This window comes from Corythoichthys intestinalis, chromosome 19, assembly GCF_030265065.1.
Source record: "Corythoichthys intestinalis isolate RoL2023-P3 chromosome 19, ASM3026506v1, whole genome shotgun sequence".
Taxonomy (NCBI): domain Eukaryota; kingdom Metazoa; phylum Chordata; class Actinopteri; order Syngnathiformes; family Syngnathidae; genus Corythoichthys; species Corythoichthys intestinalis.
In genome coordinates this window covers 16,987,111-17,012,480 of record NC_080413.1, presented here as the reverse complement: position 1 = coordinate 17,012,480, position 25,370 = coordinate 16,987,111, and the positions used below count along the sequence as shown (strand labels likewise).

The following is a 25,370-nucleotide window of genomic DNA, read 5'->3' as shown; positions in this document are numbered from 1 at the left end:
TCTGTCCTATGCTAGTGTGCTGTGATGTGCCGTTAGCTGCAGCAGGTAGGTGGAGTGCTGAGAGGGCCGGGAAAAGGAGCGTTCACTATAAATCTATCATCTTCTGGACACTCGGCATGAGCGCATCTTGCAAACAGTTGGCCATTTAACGCATGGCCTGAAAGCTATTGAGTGTGAAAAGACCCCTAATTGGCAAATCAAGGAACAATATACGAGTGGAGATGATGGGACTTGGCTCAATCGATGCCTGTCTGAATGACATCAGGATTCTAATTCTGCTGGAGAGTGAGAAGCGTCTGTTCGAGCTCTCAGGTGTGTCTGCTTCAACGTGGAGGGCAAATGACCTTTAAACTACACAGAAGGGATGTTACCTATAGCCCTCCCCTGACATAGTCGATCGATGCAGGTGCAAGACTGAGTCGAATCGATAGAAGGTTTAATGTAGTCCATAGCAAACATTGGCTTTTCAAAGGCAAACCAGTGGCACTTTTTCCACATCACTTCTCTCCGTGAAGTGCCAATCCATTCCCGACTGTGGAGAGTCTTGAGCCCGAGGGGTGCAGATGTTTACAAAGCACGTGCGCGGGGTTCTAATTCGTAGCGCTACACTAACTCTATGGTGTTGCCTTTGCCAAATTTTTTAAGACACAGACACACTTAGAGCACACACCCGTTAACTCATTTGCTCCCAAAAACTTATAAATATGTTCTATTTTTAATTGTTTCAGTGTCCCAAAGACGTATTTATACGTGTTTTACGTTTTTGTTTTTTTTCCAAAAAAGACATCTCTGGGTTCGGATTCAATTTAGCTCCAAAGCACAAAGCTGAAAATCCATTTTAAAGCAATAAAACTGGCCACTGGAGGGCAGTAGTGCATTTGGTAAGACCCTCAACCCGATTCAACAGTAACGGGCACCGGCGAAAGACGACCGAATGGATGCCAGGCGGCGGACGACGGAGCAGAACAACCGGGAGGACGCCCGGGATGCCACACGCTGGACGATCGAACAGAACGACCGGGACCACTAGTGCAGCGGACGATGCCTTTGAGTCCGTGCTGCTCACGAGCAGTGCCTGCAGAGACTCAAAAAAGACTCATCTTCATGAAAAGTTTAACCAGCTGTAGTGGCCAGAACAGCGTCATCTTTCAGTTATTTATGTGTAAATAAATTGTTACTTTGCTATCAAAAGCTCTATTTGTCTTGTTGTTTGTCTTATTTTGTAAAAGGAAAACATTATTCAGATGTTTGGGATGTAACTAAAGCAAAAAATAGCTGTGTATAAGTCAAAGTTATATTTGAAATGTATGCTTTCTCAATTTCTCCGTTTTTTCATCAGAAATTGGAAAATTGCTCAAACTAAGCCATTTTCTAATGCTGATTTCTAAAGAATGGAAAAAGATATGAACAAACTTTTTTTTCTGCTGAAAGGAAAGAGTAATCTTTCTTTCGGTGGGTTCCATGTTTATATAGCAATAGAATAGAATTTTCTGTGGGCCTTGCAAAATCAGTCAAAATCCAGTAAAACGGTCGGGAGCGAAGGGCCTTGCTCCGGTGAAAATGGCTGGGAGTGAATGAGTTAAAGAATACAAGTTCAAACGAAGCATGTTTATAATCAGTAAAGAGTATAAACAAGTGCCTGTATATCAAATTATCCTGATGCAATCGAAATAAAAAGGCAAAGGTAATATCATCGCCTACCTGTTAATGATTAGTACTTCCTCTGGATGAGGGTGGGCGGGGGGATGTCCCCACTTGTCCTCGGTGGGAATTCCACACTTGTTAATGACATCACATCAAAGACCTAAAATTATGACAAACAGTTAATGTTGTCTTTTTCTTGCACTAAAAGGCAAGTTCAGGATTTTTTATATCAGGCTTAATCTTCGAGTTAGTGAGGGTTTAATTAGTCGGTGGAGTTGATTTCAACAAATTCCGTGGAGTTTGTTAGTTATTTGTTAATTTCAGGGCTCCGGAGTGGCTAAGCTAGCGTGAGTCAATAGCGTACCGCACGAAGGCTATTTTTAGACCGTGACGTTGCATCGTAAAGCTGAAGTAGGACATTATATACACGCCCTCGCATGCAAACCAGTATATTTCGGCCTTCTTTCTCTGGTAATCATCAAAAAATGACATGCCGATTATTCACTGCTACTATGGAACTTGTAGAAACGACTCTAGACATTACAACAGATAAAGGATGTTTTCTTCATACTCTCCCGGAGCCAAAAACTCGGAGGAAAAAATGTGAAGAATGGAGCTACTATGCTACTATGGCGCGGATGTCTAAAGGAGCAGTTTAATGCCAGCAAAGTGAAGCCGTTCACATTTCATATGCAGTAAACATTTTGTTTGGGCCAATAGCTAAGGCATTTTGATATTTTGACTTATTTTTTTAGCGTAGTGTTTTGCCTTGCTGCTTCTGACTGACAATGAATGACCTGAAAAAAAAAAATGTAAGTTGTATCTGACTGCCAGCGTTGTTACCTTTTCTGTTGTACATAAACAACTTTAGTAAGGGGGATAAATAATATAAATAAATTAAAAGAATTAAAATTTGTTATTAATGAAAAAATGAAGTGTTCGTTGGCTGTCAACGAGTAGCATTTGCGATCGCTACACAAAAACGACAATGTCCCCCAAAAGAATGGTCAGAGACGTAAGACAACCAGAGGATATAATATATAAGAAAGATGGGGCTTATGGTGGAAAAGGATAGATTGTTGAAACGGGAGAACGTAATTGTCAGTGGCGTAAGAAAAAGGTGTCGATAAAAAAGCTAAGGGTAAGCTTAGGTCGGCTTGTTTTTTTCCGTATTTTTCAGCCGTCGACACTCAAGCCATCTCTTTAACTGAACATTTGTATGTTCTTCCACATCTTTACCAGTGAATTTGACACCAGGGACATCATTTCCGGACAGAATTGGTAGCTTTAGCTCTGTAAACATCTGCTTCGTACACTATTCCCATTCATTTCCTATTGGGGACAAACAAGAGCTTGTCCCCCCTTAGCTAACAGCAGAGCCACAGAAGCTAACGTCATAAATATTGCTGAGCAGAAGTGACATGTAGCATGTGGTACCCCATTGGGCGATCTTAGCATGCCAATAAAAAACCACATATGAACACATGAAAATCATCGATGACCCATGCAATCAATTGTGTTGGCTATGTTTTCAGAATAAAGTTATTAAAACAAATAATTTCTGTATCAACAGCAACATTTGTAATCCAGAAGCACTGTAAAGGAGCAGGGCGGAGTAATATCACATTGTTTTTTTTCACCGCTGATTTTTAGGGTCGTAGCCAGCAGCAAGTAACCAGTTTATATTGTTCTTCGTTCTTCATTGGGGATTTGTGGAACGTAAGTGTAATGTTCAGTTAAAATAAATAAAAATAAATAACAAAATATTCTAAATAAAATTAAAATAAATGCAGTCCATTAGGTGAGCCTAAACAAACAGCCACAGCTCAACATTATTACCATCAGAACAAAAACAATTATTTTCCATAAAAAGCAAGTGTATATGACTCGTATCAGGTTTACATTATACACACTCTCCTTCTCAACACAGACAGTTGCCAGAGAGAAAAAAACACCACTGATAGACACATTTAAAACGCTGGAGTTAACTCTCGTAACTGGTGGGAAACGTTCATGACAGTGTTTACTAACCTTTAATTTTGTATAAACGTGAAATCATATTGGAGGTATTGCCTCCTCGGCAGCCACCCTCTGCAAACATGTTTTACATGTCTGTTGGCTTTCCGCTTCCAAGCCGCGGCTGTCTAACTTTTCCCTACCCGAAGTATTCCCACACCAGCGATTTTGTTTTCTCCGCTGGGGAAAAAAAGTTCAGGAGTTTCACCTCCTCCAGCCATCGTGTAGAACAGCTGACTCACTGACAATGAGCAACAAACGGTGGGGGGGGTTGAGCCTTCCAGCTACAAGCGAGTTATTTCTCCCTGCATTATTTGGACATAAAAATAGCTAATACCTTCGGGACAGTACGATCGAAGTTTTTAACGGTTTTGAAACCTTTTTAACGTTTTCACACCACGGTATACCTTGAAACTGAAAATCGGCACATGTCTAGTTTCCAACCTCCGATCTGGAAAAATATCATTGGAACGCTTCCACTATTTGACTGCTTACGAGAAGGTAGGTTTGCTGGAGGTCAAAATGTCTTTTGAGGGCCAAAGTAAAAGAAAAAAAAAACGATCAGCCATCTTTGCTGTTTACATTCTCTTGGAACGCTTTGAGGTCGCAACTGATACCCTCCGAGCGGGATAAATCCGACTTCCCTTCTTCCTTGAATGCACCATGAGCATGAGTGGCCGAAGCACTCCTCTTTATTTTGGTCGTATTACGCGTCCATAAAAAAATTGTCCTGCAGAATGAAATGAATTACGGCAGTTTGGTGTGACATTGTTTTGGCCGCATGAGTGTTTTGGATCAATGACCTGTATTTTGAATGTACAGTGGTACCTCTACATACGATCACTTCGACACACGATCTTTTCGACATCCGACGTAAAATTTGAGCCGCCATTTGTTTCTAAATCCGACGAGTTGCTCGAAATACGACGACATGACAGCACTGCAAACGAACGCACGGTGGATTTTCTTGTGTGAGAAATCAACACAGTTTTCAAAAAAAGTTGATACAGTTGGAGAAACAAGGAAAAAAGTGATGCTTACCTTTGAAATGAAGATGCAAGTTATAGAAAAATATGAGCTTGGGGTGCGCGTCCCTGAACTGGCTCAACAATACAGCTCCATGGTCCTCTTCCGACCACCGTTCGCCACTATTTATAAGTTAAGGTGACAATTATTATTGTGGTAACATTGCCAAGGAAATCGCCAGCTTCGTCACGTTTTTATCATTTATTTAAGAACTTATCCAACACAAAACGCCCATTGTCTTAAGCAGTTGACCGCTCTCAAGAAAACGAAAGTATTATCTCTACCGCACCGACCTATCTCACTGAGACGTCACCTTCGCGGTGCGTTCAGGGACAGTAAAAAGTGTCCGCCATATTAGAATCCGATTCGTTACATTATTTACAGGAATAATTATTAATTATTATTCTTATTATTATATTATTCTGAATTATTTATTTATAACTTATTTGTTTTTCTATGTTTAATTGCCATTTGTAACAGTGCCAGCAGTATTTATTAAGAATTTAGTGTATGTTTTTAGGCTTTGGAACGAATTAATGGAATTATAATGTATTCCTATGGGAAAATCCTGCTCGACATACGACCATTTCGACTTACAAACAAGGTCCTGGAACGAATTAAATTCGTATGTAGAGGTACCACTGTATTTGACTAAATTAGATCTATTCGTAGATCTGTTTTGGTTTTTATTGGCATGCTAAATTGGGCTCATTGACTCGCACTAGCTTAGTTTCTCCGGAGCCCTGAAACTAACAAATAACTTGCAAACTGCACGGAATTTGTTGAAATGAACTCCACCAACTAATTAAACCCCCGCTAACTCGATGATTAAGCCTAATGTCAAAAATTCTGAACTACCGCTTTAAGAATAATTCATCAACCCATTGGCTGTTAAACAATAAATTAACGGTTGTGTGCTCTGTCCTCGACTTGTATATGTGACTTTGCGCTTTCCGCCACCCTATAAAAGTCAACTCAATTATCAAGAAAAATGCTAACATTTGTCCAGACGACTGAAGCTTACTCATGCTCAAATGTCACATTTGCATTCTTTTGGAGAGGCCTCTTTCCAGTTAGATGCATGAACTTTACCTTCGACTGATAAGACAAGTGGAAACCAAACCCCTATTCTGGGCTTCGGATGCTGAAATCGCTCATCAGTTGATATAACCAGTGCTTAATTTGTAAATCATAAGGTGCCGGAACGCAGAGTACATATGACAGCGCGGGAATGACGAGACGGACACAGGTCTCGGACTATATGCAGAAAATGGTGCTGAAAACAAAACGCAAATGCCAAATTGCCATGCTGTGGGACTTCTCTTTTTTTCTTTCTTTTCTTTGTGCTTGTCTGAGTCGTTTTGAACCGTCTTCCTTCTTTTTGAAAAACGACAGTAAATGTAGCGGTCTTTTTAGCATGTTGAAAATTTCTTTTTTTTTTTTTTTTTTTTTTTTTAATGCCAGGGGCGTGATTTGTTGGTCCAGCTTTTCAGTGCATCAACAAATGTCCGACTCTTTCAAATGACGTAACATTTTAATGAACAACATGTGATTCTTGGGATTTGTTCTGTAAATAAATTTTTGCATATTATTTTATTTTATACTGTAATGACCGTAACTATGTGTAATATTCTGATATAATGTTTTCCGAGGCACTCTGAAGTGCACGCAATGTTACTGTTGTTTTGGTCACGTGATGCGGGAGTGAGATAGAGAGGCACAGCCACAAATTGTTCATGTGTTAATAAAGAAACAAAGTTGTCAGTACAACGTGTGTTCGATACCTTTGTCAACAAAAAGCTCAAAACAAGACACTATGCACGGTCCCATTAAGAGACGCTGGGACTGGATAGCTGTGACTCAGTAGGAAGCGAGGGGGAGACGGGCGAGAAGCAAAAGTTCACGGTCGAATGTGGCGGCAGTCCATTGTTACTTTTGTTTATTGTTTTCTTGTTGTTGCCACAATAAAATGGAGAAAGCCATCAACGACTCCTCTCCTTTTTTCCACCCAATTCGGGGCTCTTACAATATATTTTCTAAAAACATTTTTATATTATTATTATTTTCTATACACGAGAGGTGCTGGATCTGCCCAAATAAGTCCCGAAACACAGGGGGGCCATAATCAAGCATCACAAATTAATCCCTGGAAATAACGACATGAAATATGAGAACTCATGTTTTATGGAATTACACCAAATGGGTTGGCAGGAATTTATATGGTATTTTTTTCTACTTAAAAAAGTCTGTTTACCCTATTAGCAGCTTTTTGTTCAACATTGACTTCAAGTGTGTATGTCAGGATTCTCATGAACAAGTTGGTTGAGGTAGGGTGACCAAACGTCCTCTTTTGCCCGGACATGTCAACTTTTCACATCCTGTCCTGGACGTCCGGCGAAGTTTTACAAATTAATGAAAATGTCAGTTTTTTTGATTGACGATTTGCACAGAATACAACGGTACTGTTGGGCCTATGACGTGTTCCCAAAGAGCCTGTCCAGTTGTTAAGAATTGTGTTCAGTATTGTTTTTTTACAGCCATTTTAATTTTCATCTCAGTTTTCGTCTTTTGGACGATAATACTTACAAGTCTTAGTCATATTTTAGTCATTTCAAAATGTGTTTGTCATAGTCTAGTTTTCGTTGACGAAAACTCGAGACTAATTTCGTCTAGTTTTAATCAACGTTAACTCAATATTTTCGTCTGTAAAATTTGAATGTTTCACTCCAAAAATAAGTAAGAAAAGGTTTCAAATAAACATTGACAGACAAGCAAATATTGTAGCAGCTACAAATCTATCACGTGATAATACACACTCAGCAGGAAAACAGTAGGCTACATTATTTTCAATTAGTTATACCCGCCTGGACGACACTGTTCGTAAAAAAAAAAAAGTTGTCCAAAAGTTTAGGAGGGAGCTCGCTATTAAGAATAGCCTAATGCAAACGTGACCGTGAATGCTATGCTAACACTACGAGTTACATTTAGCACTCAGCAAAGACCTTTAAAGGCTAAAACAACATTGCGTATTCTCGCTTGCCGAGATAAGAAGACAAAAATTACCGTGTGTGCCTTAAAACAAGCAATGGGGAGACTGGAGAGGACACTAGACTGGTAGGTTAGTTAGGGGGTCGCAGCACGTCACATGAGTGACACAACCAGGCAGGCGAACTACACATAAAATGTCACACATTGTTAACATTTGACGAAAACGATGGCGCATTTTCATCTTGTTCTCGTCTTGTCAGACGAAAACTGGCATTTGTGTTGTAAAGTTTTAGTCTTCCGAGATATATTTTTAGCTCGTTATCATCATGAAAAAAATTGATCATCGACGAAATATTGTCGTTATAGTCATCGTTGACAAAAACAACACTGTGTTCAATACGTATACAATCAAATGCTCATGTACCTAAAACTAAGTCGAAAATACCTTTATTGTACTTTGGATACAAATTTGCGCATGCTTGCACAGTCACAGACTGGCTTTATCATGGTGTCAACGGTCATGTCTCATTCACAAACAAACCTTCGTGAATCGTGACTACAGGAGCTCACAGGTTATCGGTATGTACACTTGCTAGACTTGCCTTTCGGCAACTGCTGACTTCTGTCGGAGCTTTGTACTGGTAGAATCTGTAAAATCCTGTTTGGTGTCACATTGTTATGCTGCTGATAATTGTAAACTTTTATAGCAATGTTTGATTTTTGCCTCGGCTAGTTGAGCTGTAAGTGAGGTAAGCCATGCTAGGCATTATAGGACATGTAATTTTGAAGTGCTGCATTTGGAAACATGCTGGTTGAACTGTTCGTCAGTTTATTTCGGTTATTTGGTTCTGTGCAATCTAGAACACTGAATGAGAGTAGTCTTGAGGCTACAGTTTAATTTACATTATTTCATTGGAATGAGAAATGATCTTTTGTTAAAGCTGGATTTTCTACAGAAGAGATATTATTCAGAACACTATGCCAGATTATTTATTTGTACAGAAAGAATTGAAAAGACAGCTATTATTTTGTTCAAGGATTCAAGTATTCACCAATACAGAAGAGGCATTTTTTTAAAATCACTATTTAAGCCAGTGTTTTTTGTGTTATTATTTTAGGAATAACAAAGCCTGTTAGGTAACCAGTGTGAATTTAATTTTGTGTCTTTGGTTATATAGCTATTGTTATTATTATTTTTCTTTTATAAACTTTTTTTTTTTTTTTTTTTTTTCTTTTATCCAGACGGAGGAGGCACATTTTTAAATATATTAAAGTGATAAGGCATCTTTGAGTGAACTTCAATTAAAATTTAAGTATCTTGAGACCGGCCGAGTGTCCTTTTTTGGAAATCAAAATATGGTCATCCGAGTTGAGGTAATGGTTAGGCTGTAGAAAACGAATGGCTGGTTCACATTAAAAGCTACACTGCCCTCTAGTGTTGTAGTAAGACGGTATTCATCCATTGAACAACATGGTTTTCATTTTTCCATTCATATGTTAGGGACTCTTGACTAAGTAAAGTAAGTAGTCTACCACATTGTGTTTGTGATTTTTAGATTGTGATTGTGAGAGTCTGCTCTTGGTACTTTTACATACCTCCTCTTGGCAGCATGACCCGGTGTGGAAGGTGGGTGGTGGGTGTGGAGGGTTAAGGGGTCAGGAGTCTGGATTGCTCTGCCCTCTTTGCCTAGTGAGAGAAGGGAAAAGGAAGCCATTAACAACTTCCTGTGCGATGGACACATTCAAATGGCATTCCCAAGTCTTCAGGACACAATGCGAACACACCGTGACGTTCCAATGACTCATTAAGTGTGCAGGCCTCAACGTTTAACATTCTTAAAGGAAACTTTACAATTAAGGGACAAATTAGAGGTCAATTTTATTTCAAGATAAAGCATTTTTATAGCAGCGACCACTAGAGGGAAGCATAGTATTACGTTGACTCATGCCATCACTGCGTCTGTTATGTCAACAATCACACACCCACACATTTGGAGAACCTCAAACTTGGAATATACTGTATTCTAAAAGTGTCCTTTAGGTTTAAACCCTCTAGTTAATCTCACATAAGAAAATTCAACAAGCTGTTGGCACAATTCAACACGTTTAGGGACCTCCAAACTAGTTAACAATTGTTTGCTCCCATTTGTTTGGAAAAACAAACAAACAAACAGATATGTCACTTTATTTTTGAAATGTATATGGTGTAAAACACGGACAAGGCTGAAGAAACAGTTTCTGCTCTCGCACTCTTTAAAAGAAACTGCTGTATTTTAAGCCAAAACAACTGTTGTGTTTTATAGAACAATATGTCTGTATGCTGCCATAGCAGATTTGTGTCGCATAAAGCCCCAGAACTATTTTTAAATATGTCCGTTTTACCCTGGAAACCCCCGTTTACAGACATCGCGCAACCGCTTTTATTTCAACCCAGCCATAAAACGAAGGTAATTATATTTATGATTCAAAATGTCTGTCATTTTTAGCTTAGAATCATTAATTGGTGTCTAATGTTTCGTTTAAAAATAAATAAATAAATAAATATTCACTCGTATATTTTAAACTTTTAAATGACGTCACAACAACAAAAAATGGTGTCTGTAAAAAAGTTACAGATATCTACCTCATATCTTTCGCTTAACTGTATTTTTTTTTTTTTTTTTGGTTACTGTCTGTCGCATTTTCCCGATGTTAGATAAATAATCGATCCAAAGGAAGAAAAATTGAAAAAAAAAATTTAAAAAGGTAAATATATGAAAAATAAATATCTCGACCACTCCTTGATGTCTGCCATTTCTGCATCACGACCCTTGTTATATTACCATGTTTCACCCATAAAATCCTGAAAAAAATCCGGCTGTGGCCATTTACAGCTGTGTCTTGACACTCGGTGATACATGCTACATGGAGTTTTTGGATGGAAAAGAGATAAGTACGCGATAATATCTCTTTAAAATCATGGCATCTTTAAATAAGCTCTTACCTCCATATAGGGTTTTGCTGTTTACATTTTTTTTAGGGCTGTCAAACGATTAAAATTTTTAATCGAGTTAATTACAGCTTAAGAATTAATTAATCGTAATTAATCGCAATTAATCGCAATTCAAACCATCTATAAAATATGCCATATTTTTCTGTAAATTATATATATATTCTGTTAAATAAATTGTTGGAATGGAAAGATAAGACACAAGATGGATATATACATTCAACATAGTGTACATAAGGACTGTAGTGGGCATTTCACTCTACTGTCATTTAAATCTGTCTACGCTGTCCTCACTCCGAAGCGTCTACTTTTTCCAAAGCTAGACAGCTAGTGAACGACGCCTTAATAATTAGACTTCTTCCTTTTTCTTCTGATTTATTAATAAAATGGCCTCAAACCATTGTCCTCTTTAGACCGTCGTAAAACTACAAAATAAAAGTACACAAGCATTGCATTAGCAACAACGTTAGCTTAGTACGCTATACAGGTTCACTAAACATAAACAAAAAGCGTCTCATACAAAAAATATAACATTTCGCTTACTAACATAATATGTACATTCTTTACAACAACCATACTTACGGACAAATCTTGTCCAAGGATCATATAAGCACAACATTATCAGCCCGAGACGTCGTGCAGCCATAATGAACTGGCAAGAAAACAATAAACCATGTCGCAAAGCGACCACAAGAGTTCGCTGTTGGACAGCACAAAAGCCTTGCTGTAAAACTTACCAAAAGGCAGAATACTTTCTGAGCGGGACATTTGCGTTAATTGCGTCAAATATTTTAACGTGATTAATTTAAAAAATTAATTACCGCGCGTTAACGCGATAATTTTGACAGCTCTAATTTTTTTTGTTTAAAAATGCCCTCCTGTTCAAATTTTTTCTTCCCCCAGACAATTGAGATTTAAAGCTTTCCAATGATGTATCACACGTGCATATCGACAATTTTGAAATTTGGCCAAATTGGGGGTCTCAGAGCGGAACTTCTGAGTGTTTTCCGCCACATGTATAGTATTGTATCAAAACTGGAGACACAAACATTTAGTACACCTGTTATCCTCTCATCAATGTCAACCAGCCATGAAGTATGTTATTGAAATATTCTTATGTTGTTACTCAGTTGGGAGAAAATGGAATGAAAGTAAGCGGCACACTCTTCACACAGACTGAATGTCGTTTATATTATGTATACATAAGTAAAACAAAGGAGGAGGGCGGGAGTGTGGCCTGAGGGAGTTGGGGGTTGTTTAAGGAGCCTTTGGTAGTGCTGAATTGATAACTACCTTTGCAAACACAATAAATGGAAAAATAAAGCTTTTACAAATACATATTTTGACATAAACTTACTCTAAATACGCTTTATAAAGTCTTTCATTCTAAAAACAGCGACAAATTGAAAAGGGCTTTAGGGTGCTCAGTGATGGATATAATAGCACGCTTATCTTTATAGGCCCGCTGTCCATGCATGCACGTGACTGTGCACACGCGTGCATTGTGAGTATATATCAAGAAAAAAAAGAGGGGGGGGAAGGGGGGGGGTTTGTCACAGATTAAAAAGGGTTGTATGCGTGCATGAGGTGGTGAGGGGTAGGGTGTGAGTTTAGGGTTCCCAAGGCAACCTGCTGCTGCTACTTGGTTCTTGCAAGGTGATGCCACCCCCTTCATCTCATCTGGAACACCTGCAATCTGTTTGGACAAACCACGCCGATTATTTTCATGATCTCTCAGCACACGCAGGGTCGGATGCGTCCGACATCCCCTCTGCGCGTCATCCGTTTGTACAGCTGGAATTAGGGTCGAAGAAGAAGTTGGACGTGCTGAAGAAATACAAAGAATCTGAAGAGCAACAATCAGAAAGTCCCGAAATCTACACTCAGTGGCCTCTGGGTCGTAGATCCCAAATCATTAGTTGATTTTGGAGAGGCTCATCAAAGCAAGGGGGACTTCAACAAGGAAAGGTTGGATTGAAGGACGAGAATCACAGAGAGTCCTGGCCCATTTGTAATTTGCTGCTTTTGTGTTTTGGATCTTTGTCGTGTTGCAAAACCTAAAAAAAAAAAAAAATCTTGTTGTCCAGGCCCTGAGGAAGCAAAGCAACCCTCTACCATGCATCACAGTTGGGATTGATGGTTTCGTGCTTCCCAAAGTTTGCTCAAGAGTGTGACTGTACCACAGTTAGGGCTGCAACTAATGATTATTTTTCATAATCGAATAATCGAATTAATTAAACAATTAATTGGATAAATGTCACTTCTTTCAATGTTGTAAGTAACAATGAAGACAAAGTGGATGACTATTTCCTTCAAAACTAATATTATAGCTTCCTGACCTAACTTGTCTACAACTGTATCGATTATCAAATTCGTTGGTAATTAATTTATTAATCGATTTAATTGATTAGTTGTTGCAGCCTTAACCTTAAGAAGCTAGTTTGACAGTAAGATGTCTGAATATTGGCAAAAATGTGAATTGTTGTTTTCTAAAGTAAAAGCGGATCTTTGTTCATGTCCTACATTGACTTAACAAAAATATAATGAAAAAATCTGATAATATTTACAACTGAGAAGTTAAATGTATGTTATAATTTCATGAATTTAGACAAGGTGAAGAACGTCCTAAACGATTGTGTATTAAAATAGTTGTCGAATACTCTGCTAATCGATTAGTTGTAGATTAATCAAATAATTTTTACACCTCTAACCACAGCACTAACTTGAAAATATTGATGGACGGATAAAAAGGTTAGGTTTTAGGGGGAAAACACAACAACGTAGAGAATAAAAATGGCACAGACAATCAATGAAGCAATTTTAGAGTGGGCAACTTCTAAAACTTCCCAGCAGGTTGTGGTCCCTCACACCTTGGGGCACGCTCAAATTAGACCAAGAGGACCAGGGTCAGGTTGGAGAGCTACAGTACCTCACAACACTTGCAAATGACTTGTTGAAAAGGTTCAGTTTACACACAGCGCCAACTGAACTTTCCGAGTAGCATCACATGGACGAAAGGTATACTCATTGATTTAGAAGAGGAAATACCTCCCTCCTGGGAGCTGCAACTGCATGTAATGTTTCGTAAGTGCACCCTGGTCCACTAGCATTCACAAGCGAAGATGGGTGCGTTTAAAGCGGACAGAGACCCACGATTTTTGAATGGACCAGAGTTCATTTGTTTGGTCCAAACTACAGTTCGAATGCGTGTTCACATTTACAAAACGAAGCGGACTATCTAAGAAAAGAACTCTGGTCCATTTAAAACGGACCTAGTGTGAAAGGGCCCTTAAATACTGTAGCAAGTGTGTGAAAACAGTCTAAGGCTAATCAAGTGATGAGACACCCCCAGAGACGCCTCCTGAAGACCTCCGCATTTCCTGTTAGTTCCAATAATGTAGGGACACGCCGCTCTCTACTTCCTGATTCTCAGGCTGGCGAGGAAGGAACCGCCGTCTGGTCACACGGTGCTTGCCACTTCCCCTCCACTCAGCCCCACCTTCCCTTCAAATCGCTTTACTTCCCTCACTTCTTTCTCTTTTGGTTTTTTGAGTCTTGAGGGTTTTTTTTGTTTTTTTTTAAATCCCTCACTACCACGTGGGTTCTTCTATTACAGGAGAACAACAAGTTTTTCTCTCATTCAGTAAGGCAGGATGTTCTCCGTAACGCAGGACATTCTTTGACAGTATGACAGCAAAAACACTGGCTTCTATATTTACGGACGCTGTTTTTGTCCTGGGATAAAATAAGGTGGAGGAAGTTTTACGGTGGAACCTGAAATGCCTCTGAGGGAGTACAGGGTGGAAAAAGTCACATAAAATCTCATGCCAAATTCCTACACCGTCACGGAGACGTCAAGCAAAACGCATTAGACCTCTGTGAAGAAAGCGTCAAAAATATCATTCTTTCATTTGTTTTTCTAATATTTTGTGTCCTTTTCTTATGATTGTCTAATCTTAATATACCGTATTGGCCCAAATATATGACGGCCCTGATTATAAGACGACCCCCTCTTTTTCAAGACTTAAGTTTGAAAAAAGACTTTTTAAACACCAAATTAATTTTTATACAGAAAATAATTACAGTACATCTGAAACAAATGGTTATAACAATATATTTGACAGAAAAAGCATGTTATTTTGCCTCATTCAAATCTTAATATCTGAACATTTAAATATGTAAACTAAAGTGCAATCACATTCGTAAATGAATGGCTTCTGGTTTTTGAAATGTAAATAAACCAATCTAATGTGATAACACAAAAAAATTGCAATAACTGCATTAACCATCAAAGTGAAGTCTAACTGTAACTGTAGTCTTGAAATAAAATCTGAATAGGAAAAACATTGCAATAAAATTATGCAAACTGGTTAAACTTGAGAGTAGCTGAGATCTGTCATGACAGAACATCGCTTCAATGATATCTGGCGCTATCTAGCGTCGTGAATGGTTATAATGTCGAGACCTCGAATATAAGACGCCCCCCACTTTTTCAGTCTTATTTCAATGCAAAAAACACTGTCTTATATAAGACCTTTGATCGTTCCTACATGGATTCACCCAGACTGCATGGAAGACTACTAAGGGCATAGGCGGATCTACCATTCAGGTGAAGTGAACCAGTAGGGGGCCCCCCAACCAGCTGCCCTTGCCCCAACAAGCAAGGGCTTGGGCCACCGGAGCCAGCAGCACCCCCAACTATTCGTCATGTATAATTATGTCAGCATACCAAACAAACGAATTTAAAAAAATAAATAAATAAAAAAAAAAAAGCCATTTGAATGCTGCGTTTATATTATCTCTCCCCAACACACAGGCACTAATGGCTGTTCCACGACGACGGACGGAGTATCAGTCGCTTAGCTTCATTTAGCGCTGTTTAGCAACGCTTAGCTCCGCTTAGCTGTTCGTTAGCTTCACTTGGCTCTCCCGCGTTTTTCACGCCACGAAGCTCACTATTTTTACAGCTCACTTGCTACTTTGCACGTCCGCTATCATTTATTTCGAACACATGAGTGAACGTGCTCTCCATGAGAGCCAAAGTGCAGTGAGGGAGACATTTGCCACGTTTACATGGAGCCAAATATTCCAATTACAATCGGAATATTTGTTCAAACCGAATAAATGTGTTCCATATAAACACCTCATTCGGAATAAACTGGCCCAAACCGAATGGAATTTCATTCCGATTCACAGGGGTGGAATATTCCTTTTCCCAAACCGATTAGAAGTAAAATTATATCATGTAAACAGGGAAGCGGAATGGTGTCTGGTTGCGTTCTTTCTGCACATGCTCCGTACTGACGTGGTGACGTCACATTGTGACGTGAGTAACGTCACTTGCAACATGGCTTCCAAGCACAGCGCACCTATTTGGAAGTCCGGCGGAAAGACTGTATTTAATTCAAACTTTAAAAGAATTGAATATAATTGCTCGCTTAGACGGGCGTAAAACGAGGAACAGTGAACTATTTAAAAAAGTTCACGAGAGGTTACACGAAGCCGGAATAGACCGGAGCGTTGACCAGATTAGAAACCGGTGGAAAACCGGCTACTACAAGGCAAAACAGCAGAAGCGGATATGACCCCACAAACACAACAAGTGGGTTAAAGTTAAAACAGCAGCACTCCGACGATCGATCTCCATGTTTTGCAACGTGACGCTTTGTTTTGATTAATCTGGGCATGTCAGACGGCAGTTGTCAAACGTCCTTTCGGAATAAAGGCAGTCACATGTAAACGCTGGATCGGAATAGATGAAGTGACATGTAAACAGCTGATCTGAAATTTCCATTCGGAATGATTTGAATCGGTATGAATAAAAGTCAGCATGTAAACGTGGCTATTGAGAACAGGCCGCTAATGCCTCTTTTAACTTTATTCTTCTTCACACCAAATATAAAATACACGACAGCACACCCTGTGGCGAAACAATGCAGAACAGTTCCTATCAGTCATACAATAACACACAACAGCTGGTTAACAGCATTTGCTAACGGAAAAAAAAAAAAAAATCTATTAGTGACACCACAAGAAATGACGAAGAATGTTTTTTTACGGAGTGTAAAGCTTTCGGTTAACGGTTTAGCGAACGTACCTCCGGTGAGCATTTCCAAATAAAAGCAGATTATGTTCGTCATATAAATAACGGTTTCTGGAGTTATTCCCACATACTTCAGAATTAATATTATAATATGTAGAGTAAATACTACAGAATACAGACTCTACACGAGAGAATAGCTTTCAAATGACACTTTTTATGACAAATATGACTGACAATAAATAATTATTATAATTATCATACTACTATTATATATAGTAGTATACTATAATAACAATGCTAGAATTTTTTTTAAGAATTGTTTTGAATAATGTTGGAAAGGCAAAGTCAGTGTTCTGAATTTGTTTACTTTCCATTCTTTTGCACTAGTAAATGCTATCAGCATTTAACCTCATTGTTTATTTGCGATTAATTATTGTTATTTACATGATTATTTGTACTCTGATAAAGAATTTAAGTGTTCCAAAATGGTTTTGTGAATTAATAAGCGTCAACAAAAAATTCATTGCTAAATTGGTAATAAAAAGGAAATTATTAGATTAGTCGACTAATCGTAAAAATCGTCGGCTGAATAATCAGGAGAAAATTTGTCATTTAGGACAGCCCTAGTGTACCATAACATATTTCCTCCATACCCTTCTCACGTTTTTAACCCCTGACCCATGAAGAGGGCCCCAGGATATGTTCGCCTTAGGCCCCAAAATTGTCAAGTCCGCCACTGACTACGGGAACTAGCTGACACAGCCTTCTGATCAAATAGCTGTGTTATGCGTCCCTGCAGACGCGTGCGCCCTAAACCCATTGACTGGCGTGGCCCATTAGTGGCCTGCTACAACTCACTGCTGCAGCCAGTCGAAGCGCTGCTGCATTATTAACCAGCCGCACTTGTTTACGCTCTCACAGTATGATATGGACGAACATGTTGTTTACTCTGCGTCCCCCAGCCCCGCCTCACCTCCCTATACATCCCTATCTCATCCAATGGGCGAAAATTGGCACTCTAGTGACGGGCAACAATAGTGGCATTTAATATGAGTCTTGGTAGCTAAGCAACCGCCGCTGAATGGACTGGTGTTGGATTACTGATCCTTTCATAATTAATTAGGGATTATAAATAATTGATTGAGAAGTGTTGGGTAATTTACAGTCGTGTGTAAATGGGACCCACTTTGATGCCCTGACCCCTATGAGTGAGTGAGTGAGTATATTTGAATATTACACTTTTGTTTTGTTTGGGGTTTTTTTGTGCATTTTTTGCTAAATACTTGTTTTTTTCTGAAATATTTTGAGCGTCATTGCTGCTTTTTTAATTAGATTTTGCACTTCTGTTTTAATTTGAGCCACTCTCATTGGTACATTCCCGTCTTTTGAGTCATGCGCTGTCACTGGTAGACTAAAAAATGGCATTTTATAGACTTGTCTTCCACACACAAGAACATCAAATACTCACCTATAGTTTCAATCACTGTAAAACGACGGTTGAGCTGCATGTTGGCATGGAAACACTAATTGACTGGTTGAGAAGAGAAGTGTGTGCGTTTGTGCATTTAGAAAGAGGCAAAAGAAGAGGATTTAGGTGAGAGGTAGACGAGCGGAGTGTGGGAGTTTGAGTGGGCCGAAAAGCGAGCGGGGGAGGTGGGGGAGGAAGAAGAGAAGGGAAGAGGGATGGAGAGAGCTCATCATTTTCCAAGAGCGCACAATTCATAATACACTCAATTTAAGGCAAGTGAATAAAATTGTACATTGATACAAAATGAAGTACATATTGTCGTTGGGCGGAAAACTCATTTATCCAAATACTGTAAATTTGGTCTGTCTCCAAATTTTGTTAGTCTTACTTACTCTGCTGGCCAAAAGTATTGGCACCCCTGCAATTCTGTCAGATAATGCTCAATTTCTCCCAGAAAATGATTGCAATTACATATGCTTTGGTAGTAATATCTTCATTTATTTTGCTTGCAATAAAAAATTACCCATGAGAATGAAAAAAAAAAAAAAGATTAACATTTTACACAAAACTCCAAAAATGGGCCGGACAAAAGTATTGGCACCCTCAGCCTGATACTTGGTAGCACAACCTTTAGACAAAATAACTGTGAACAACCGAATCCGTTATCCATCAATGAGTTTCTGCTGGAAATTTAGACCATTCTTCTTCGGCCATCCGCTCCAGGTCTCTGAGATTTGAAGGGTGCCTTCTCCAAACTGCCATTTTCAGATCTCTCCGCAGGTGTTCTATGGGATTCAGGTGTGAACTCATTGCTGGCCACTATAGATCTCTCCGGTGCTTTCTCTCAAACAATTTTCTAGTGCTTTTTGAAGTGTGTTTTGGGTCATTGTCCTGCTGGAAGACCCGTGACCTCTGAGGGAGACCCAGCTTTCTCATACTGGGCCCTACATTATGCTGCAAAACTTGTTGGGAGTCTTCAGACTTCATAATGCCATGCACACGGTCAAGCAGTCCAGTGCCAGAGGCAGCAAAACAACCCCAGAACATCAGGGAACCTCCACCATGTTTGACTGTGGGGATCATGTTCTATTCTGTGAAGGCGTCGCTTTTTTCCTGTAAACTCTATGTTAAAGCATTTGCCCAAAAAGCTCTACTTTTGTCTCATCTGACCAGAGAACATTCTTCCAAAACGTTTTTGGCTTTCTCAGGTACGTTTTGGCAAACTCCAGCCTGGCTTTTTAATGTCTCTGGGTCAGAAATGGGGTCTTCCTGTGTATCCTACCATAGAGTCTCTTTTCATTCAGATGCCGACGGATTGTACGGGTTGACACTGTTCTACCCTCGGACTGCAGGACAGCTTGAACTTGTTTGGATGTCCGACGAGGTTCTTCATCCACCATCCGCACAATCTTTTGTTGAAATCTCTCGTCAATTTTTTTTTTCCGTCCACATCTAGGGAGGTTAGCCACAGTGCCATGGGCTTTACGCTTATTGATGACACTGCGCACGGTAGACACAGGAACATTCAGGTCTTTGGAGATGAACTTGCAGCCTTGAGATTGCCCATGCTTCCTCACAATTTTGCTTTCAAGTCCTCAGACGGTTCTTTGGTCTTTCTTTTCTCCATGCTCAATGTGGTACACACAAGGACAGTACAGAGGTTGAGTCAACTTTAATCCATTTTAACTGGCTGCAAGTGTGATTTAGTTATTACCACCACCTGTTATGTGCCACAAGTAAGTAACAGGTGCTATTAATTACACAAATTTAAGAGCAGAATTACATGATTTTTCAAAGGGTGCCAATACTTTTGTCCGGCCCATTTTTGGAGTTTTGCGTAAAATGATCATGATTTTTTTCCCCCATTCTCTTTTGTGTTTTTTCATTGCAAGCAAAAAAATGCAGCTGTTACTACTATTATGTATTATTATTGTATTATAATCCAATATAAATTTTGACGACAGGTCTGTTAGTGTCTTGAAAACTCAACTTTTGTAACTTGGTCAAAAATTAGTCACATTCATTTTCTAATCCATTGAGAAGGTTTGACAGATTTTGTTTTTTCGGTCAAGTTTTTCACATTTTCTTTGCATTTTAATGGTTTTTCACCGATTTCACAGGGTGTTTGTTTGCATGCTTCATCTAGGTTTTTTGTGGTTTGCTTGATTTTTGTTGTGTTGTATTTGTATTCTTTTTCCGGTTGGGTAACAATATAATATAATATGTGTGGCTTCTAGGTTATTAATTTGTTTCCAATTGGATTCCATAGAAAACGCATGTAGGCCATGCTTGGCCCACTTTTGGGTGAGGGTTAGTTGAGTTACATTTAGTTTACATTACTTAAATATTAGGCTTCATTTAGTTTCAGGTTCAAACAAATAAAAACGGAATGTAACGGAAAAACAAAAGGATTGAGTGACGAGAGTAACATTTTACACAATTAGGAAAGTATTTATTCAATGTTGGAATCTAATGATGCTTTGATACTTTGGGTCAAAACTAGCATCTATACATTGAGCTAAGCATTAAAGGCACTGCATTTATAGTGATTCTTTTTAATCCACCAAAGTATTTTAGATACAGGAGGAAGTGGTGAGAGAAGAAGTCATGGAAAGAAATGGACACCGTGCAGTTTGAGCGGGAGATGTCTAAAAGGCGGCGAGGGAAGCAAACAAAAAGCGAACGTTGGCCATCAATGGAAAACAGAGGAGGCGGTTGAAAGGCGAGGCAGATTAGAGCGGTGTCGTTTTCCTCCTTTAAGGCTTGCCGTTGCGCCTTCATCCGCCACTGCCACCCCGCATGGTCTCATGCGCATGCATGCAATAAATGCATAGTGTAGTGTTTACATTGAAAGCTTGGATTTCACACCCACATTCACATACAGTAAAAAACCTTCTAATTTATGAGCTGAATTATGGGCATCAAGTTTCATCACTCACTTTATTAGGTTGGTGTTTTTTTTGCACTAATGATGCAGGCCCAAGAGCTAAACATTCTGACATAAGTAGTGGTGCCTTGAGACAACTTGAATTCATTCTGTGACCACACTCATAGATCAAAACGATGTGTATTTTTCTGAAAATTTTTCACAAAATATATATGGTATTGAATTTTTTGACTTATTGATAAGTGTTCATTCGCCCCTCCCAATCAAAAAGTAATTGTCTAGCACTATCAATGACACTGTACGTTGATACCAGACAATGAGTTAAAGGGACCCACGGATAGAAAGACTAGTCCTTAAAAGATCGACGTTATTATGAGTTAAAATAATGTGATATTGAAACCCCTCTTGATATTTTCGTGTTTATACAATTTGTAAAATTTGTTTAACTAGTAGGTCGCCATTGTTGTTGACGTCACAGAACTGTGACATCACATGGTTACGCTGCCGGGCTCTAGCAACTTATAAAAACATGTCATCTGTTCAACCCTTTCAATTTGAACCCGAGTGGAACATTAATAAGCATGACAGCACCTTCGATATTTCACAAAACGAGCAGCAAAAGCAAAATGAACAGGAAAGACGGGATGAGACGAGAGTATGACAAAACCGGTGTTCTACCAAAATGTGCTACACTGGCGAAACGTCCCACGATAAGGCAAATTTGACACCCAAAACACTAACGAGCGCTTTTAGCTTGTTTTGTTTAGATGCATACACAGAACATACTAAAGATGCCTGAGGAACATACTTGTGGTCAACAGATCAACAATCTGCTTTATAGCTACCACAAGCAAACACAATGCTTAAAAGTATGAGAGGGAAAAATATATAAAAAAGTGTTTTGAGCTATTGAAAAGGTAAAAAAAAAAAAAAAAGACAATAAAACCACAAATAGTAAATACTCGTCGCATTTAACTGATGAGCGCTTGTGTTGGACGTCTCGCCGCATAGACGGAAATGCAGTAATCCGGTAGTATTCGTCGAGTGACAGTGACAATCTACGTCATCACCCCGAGTGTCCATTGCGCGCTTAAACAACAGCGCCCTCCGTAGGTCAAAACATGTACTAAATATTATAGATTTTTAAATCAATGGGAATATTTTATGTGTTTCTAATAACATATTTTAGTAAAAGAGAACAATTGTGGCTTATTAGAGCCTACAAGTCTTTTAAGTCCCAGGCTCCCTTTAATATTTGGAGTATATAAATTGTATGTACTGTATTTTCTAAATAGTTTTGCTAGCTTGTCTATATTTTAGGCATGTTTTTGTTGTATTACAATTTGGTGTCTTTTGTCATAATTCTTTTTAATCCACTATATAAAGCTTTAAAAAAATGTCCCAGGCCTTAGTATTTTTTTTTTTTTTTTTTTTGGTGTAACATTCGACTTTTTTTTTTTTTTTTAATTAGTTATTTTCTGTCACAGCCTTTTTTTGTTTACAATGTCTTTACTAGTATTTTGCCACTACAGTGATCCCTCACTTATCGCTGTTAATGGGGACCAGAACCAACCGCATAAACTAAAAAACTACAAAGTACTGCCACCACCACATTTTTAATATATATTTTTTGTGTGTTTATATAATATCAATAAGTATATATAAAACCCTATTAATATATGTGTTTAAAACATGTAAATAAAATATTAATTAAACAAGGAATGGAAAAACTTATGCATCCATTCATTTTCAGTAGATTGGACTATTTCAATGGTATATTTACAGGTCTTGATAAAAAATCAGTCAGGAAGCTGCAGCTAGTTCAGAATGCTGCTGCCAAAGTCATTACAAATTCAAGGAAACAGGACCACATTACACCGGTTTTGAAATCGTTAGATTGGCTTCCAGTGAGTCAAAGGATTGACTATGAAATACTACTACTCGTCTACAAAACACTTAATGGCCTTGGATCAAAGTACATGCTTGATTTATTGGATCCCAATGAAGCATCTAGACCCCTAAGGTCGTCTGGGACCAGTCTCATGTATGTTCCAAGAACAAGAACCAAGCAGGGAGAGGCAGCATTTAGTTATCATGCTCCTCACCTCTGGAACAAGTTACCTCAAGGTCTGAAGTGTGCTCAAACTGTTAGCTCTTATAAATCAGGGCTAAAAACACTTTTGTTTATCCCGGCATATCCATAACTTTCAAGCTATTTGCTTTTATTCATCCTATATATAATTTTATTTCCCATTTCAACTGTCTTTGTTTTACCTTTCTTTTGATTTAATGTGATATTTATGAATCATTTTATCTCTGCTCATGGATCTTCAAGCACTTTGAATTGCCTTGTGTTGAATTGTGCTATACAAATAAATTTTCCTTGCCATGCCTTGCCTAATAATATAAATAACATACAAAAAAAATAATGTATAAACAATACGTACTGTACATTCATTCTCTTGCTCTCATATGATGCATGTTTGTGTGTGTATGTGTGTGTAAGTGTACATACATCTGAAGATGTAAATAAAAGTCTGGGATTGACGATGGGGTGGCATAGGGTCGGTCGCCAACGGGCTTACACTCACAAGGGATTCACACGATTACTGGGTTCTAGATCACAGAGCTGATTTGTGTACACTCTACCCTTTCAATCACTTAGCTTATAGACTTCCCCCTCCCCCACCCCCCTCTTTCCCTGGTCAACAGGCCCCCCACATGGTGTCAACCGGAAATACATCTAGCTGACGGTAGCACCAACATATTAGTAGTTAGTGTGGACGTTCAATGTATTTCTTGTTGTTTGTTTGTGTTTCTTTTCTTTCTTCTCGTTTTTCTTTTTTCTGTTCCCCCATAAATCATTCCTGTTCGCTGCTTCTTCATAATAAACGAGGTAGGTTGAATGATCACAATGGGAGTATGTCAGACTCTTAATGTGAAACATTAAAACTGTTCAGACCATCCGGACACTTAGACTTCCATCCTCCGTGTCAAACAGCTGAACAGGACAGGTTAAAATAAATAAATAAATAAATTAAGATGTAAATAAAAGTATTAGAGCTGAAACGAATACTCGACTAACTCGAGTTTAAAAACTGATCCGAGTAATTTTACTCACCTCGAGTAATCGTTTATTTTGACAGCTCTAAGCATCACGTTTTGCTCGGACTACTTTTAATGCGGGACAACGCGCTGATGTCACGTGCGTAGAGGAAGAAGCAAAAAAATAATATAAACTTACAGCAGCCGACAGCCGCTACAAACGACGCCGACGTTGCTAAATACTAGCCCGCACGATGCTACGTTGGTAGCAGGTAGCGTCCGATGAGTCTCATAGAGATCACATGTATGTTGAACTAGATGTGAAATGACAGACTCGGCCGCTTCTGGGCAGCGTTAGTAAACAGCCGCCATCTTAAAGCAGTAGAGCGCTAAGCGCTGATAAAGAGCGCTAAGCGCTAATAAATAAGATTAACGTTACTGTCACTAGCTCACGTAACGTTAGCCCTGCGGAGGGCTAGGTTTCTATTAATTATGACCACTTTCGATGTGTGGCTAACGTGTCTTACATACAGGCTTTAACATGACATAGCGTTGTGGAGTGATGAGGGTGTAAAATAAAAACTCCATAATGCTAACTATCAATTTTAGCTCAGTCGTCATTGCTGGATAAAACACCAAGTAGCACTGGTCCCTAATGTGCTCCAATACAGCCTGTATCTTACATTTATTTTGAACACTGCAAAAACTCAAAATCCTACTTACAGTTTAGACTAACTTAAAACTTAACTAGAACTTAAAAATGGCTTGACACAAATAGAAATTCAATTGAAACACGTGGGAAAAAATCCTAACTTTTAAGTGATGTGTGTTATCAAGCGTAACGGCATTTCTAGGTGTATATATATAATTTTTTTTAAATAAGATCTAAAGGTTTTTTGAGTGAAAGCAGCGAATTAGTCTTTTTTTTATTCTAGTTACATCTGAGATGCAATTGTTGGCTGTTTTCAACAATATACATCGAAAATAAAGACATTGATTGACTGAAAATGGTTCAAGATTAGATGAAATGTCTTGTTTTCTCATGTATATTTATAATTGCTCTTCACCTAAAAATATATTTGACTGTCCGATTACTCGATTAATCGATAGAATTTTCAGTCGATTACTCGATTACTAAAATATTCGATAGCTGCAGCCCTAAAAAGTATACACAAATATGTTTTTAGAACTCTTATTCTTAAAGTGAGATTGTTATAACAACACTAAAAAAATCAGTGATGCACTGAGGGTGCAAAAGTTAAGC

The 25,370-nt window shown here is 38.6% G+C and overlaps 1 protein-coding gene across 2 annotated transcripts in view; it reads right to left on the bottom strand.

Moving 5' to 3' along the window:
• slc25a47a (solute carrier family 25 member 47a) overlaps window positions 1-25,370 on the bottom strand; it is a 560,121-nt gene that overhangs the window by 364,460 nt on the left and 170,291 nt on the right. For both annotated transcript variants that reach the window (XM_057822967.1, XM_057822968.1), the window contains one exon: window positions 9,271-9,361. The gene's annotated coding sequence lies outside the window, so the exon portion shown is untranslated. The remainder of the gene's footprint in view (window positions 1-9,270; window positions 9,362-25,370) is intronic.